Raw genomic sequence first — 2,500 nt, 5'->3', positions numbered from 1 at the left:
TAAATGCGAGTTTTGTGTACGATTAGACCATTTTGTTGACATTAGGAAGGGTCTATGGAGGTGAGAAGATTAATGGCCACAGTCTACACAATTTGAATCCCTCCACATGAGTTTCTGAAGCTGTATAGAATCACCAAATACTAACCTGAGTGAATATGGAAACACGTCATGGTACTGAAGGCGTTATGAAAAAAAAAAAAAAACAACACTTAGAGTAGATAAGATTGTAATAATGAAACACAAAATAACAAGAAATAGAACCCCCCCCCCCTGTTATTAGTGGCATTAGAGTAAATAAGAGAATAGCAGAATAATAACAAAAAAATTTCCACTTACTAGAGTCAACCCATTCACAACAATAGAGGAATGTTAACAATGAAACAAAGGAACGACGCACAAACAATGAAGATAACAAAAGATACGAAGAAAGAGTAAACAAACGATACAGAAAGATAAAGCCATAATTAACGTAACGAACACACGTAGAGAGCTAATAAATAATAGAGAAAATAAAGAAGGAAATGAAGACGATGATAGAGATAGGAAAGGAAAAAAAAAAAATTGAGGAATCGAATAAATTTAGTCAGTGAAAAAGTAAACGTTATAATAAATACTAGGAAAATATGACAAAAACACATTGGGAGGTTATAAATGAAGATGCGAAGAAGAAAATAAAGAAGAAGAGAGAAAAAGAGTGAAAGAATGAAAACAATACAGGAAAAAAAATGTTGCCAAGTTAACAAGTCACAATAAAACTTGATAAAGTAGACAAATATACATAAATGAATAATAATGAAGATGCGAAGAAGGAAAATAAGGATAAGAAAAAAAAAGACAAAAGAAAACAAAACAAGAACACAAGGAATAATAATAATAATAATAATAATAAACCAATAACCAAATAAAAAAAAAAAAAACAGCAAAATAGATAAAAACAAAACTAAATAAAAAAAACAAGAATAAAAACAATAATAAACATACAAAATAAAAAATAAAGAAGAAAAAAAGGAAAAGAAAAAAAAGGAAAAACAAGACAAGATTTACAAGTACAAGTTACCAAGGTGGAGGCAAAACCACTTTTTATTCACTCAAACTCGAACGCGCATACCAGGACCCCGTGACGTCACCAGACAATGACGTCACGAGCCAGCCAGCCAATCAGAGCCCTTTCTTTAAAAAATCCCCGGGAGAAATAGCCAATAGGAAGCTTTCTACGTCATATCCTAGTGACGTCACGAAGGGGAAGGACCAATGGGAGTGCGTGTAGCTGTAACGTCACTAGAGAGAGAGAGAGAGAGAGAGAGAGAGGTTGCGAAATACTAGTGGTTCTGAGGACTGATGAAAGGAAGAATGGGAGGAAATGTGGAAATGATGTGGTTTTGAGGGAATTGTGCTTGTAGTAGTAGTAGTAGTAGTAGTTGTAATAGTTGTAGTAGTAGTAGTAGTAGTAGTAGTAGTAGTAGTAGTAGTAGTAGTAGTAGTAGTAGTAGTAGTAGTAGTAGTAGTAGTAGTAGTGGTGGTAGAAGTAGTAGTGTACACACACACACACACACACACACACACACACACACACACACACACACACACTGTCTATTCTATCAATCATTGCTCTCCTATCATTTTACCGAGAGAGAGAGAGAGAGAGAGAGAGAGAGAGAGAGAGAGTTTTGTGGTGTTTAATGTACATGTATTTGTTTGACCTTACTGTTTGGGAGGAGGAGGAGGAGGAGGAAGAGGAAGAAGAAGAGGAAGAGTCATTGCTGTCACGTTTCATTAATCTCAAGGTCACTCTCTCTCTCTCTCTCTCTCTCTCTCTCTCTCTCTCTCTCTCTCTCTCTCTCTCTCTCTCTCTCCTACGCGCAGATACAGAAATTCAAGTCATCTCTCTCTCTCTCTCTCTCTCTCTCTCTCTCTCTCTCTCTCTCTCTCTCTCTCTAAATGAAGCTATCCTTGCTGTTTTTTTTCATATCCTCCACAAATCCTCCTCCTCCTCCTCCTCCTCCTCCTCCTCCTCCTCCTCCTCCTCCTCCTCCTCCTCCTCCTCCTCCTCCTCCTCCTCCTCCTCCTCCTCCTCCTCCTCCTCCTTAATTCAGTGTCCCAAAGGTGCTTGTTTTAAGTTTAAGAGAGAGAGAGAGAGAGAGAGAGAGAGAGAGAGAGAGAGAGAGAGAGAGAGGATTTTCGTTTTCTAATTTAATGTTTTTTTCTTTTTTTTCTTTTTTCGTGTTTTTTTTTTGTGATTCATGAATTATAATCATTTGTTTGTTTGCATCGATAGAGTTTCTTGTGTTTATTTCTGCTTATCGTTCATTGCTCTCTCTCTCTCTCTCTCTCTCTCTCTCTCTCTCTCTCTCTCTCTCTCTCTCTCTCTCTCTCTCTCTTGTCCTAGTATAGAAAGAGGAAATAACTGGTATAGAACTCGTATTTAAAGAGGTTATTGTGAGGAGGAGGAGGAGGAGGAGGAGGAGAAGAGGAGGAGGAGGAGGAGGAGGAGGAGGAGGAT

The 2,500-nt window shown here is 37.6% G+C and overlaps 1 protein-coding gene across 1 annotated transcript in view; it reads left to right on the top strand.

Annotated features, from left to right (window-relative positions):
• LOC123511918 (protein kinase C, brain isozyme-like) overlaps positions 1–2,500 on the top strand; it is a 143,393-nt gene that overhangs the window by 12,151 nt on the left and 128,742 nt on the right.

The sequence above is a fragment of the Portunus trituberculatus genome, chromosome 4 (assembly GCF_017591435.1).
Source record: "Portunus trituberculatus isolate SZX2019 chromosome 4, ASM1759143v1, whole genome shotgun sequence".
Classification (NCBI taxonomy): Eukaryota; Metazoa; Arthropoda; class Malacostraca; order Decapoda; family Portunidae; genus Portunus; species Portunus trituberculatus.
Note: the sequence above shows the minus strand (reverse complement) of the source record. Positions and strands in the feature narration are given on the sequence as shown.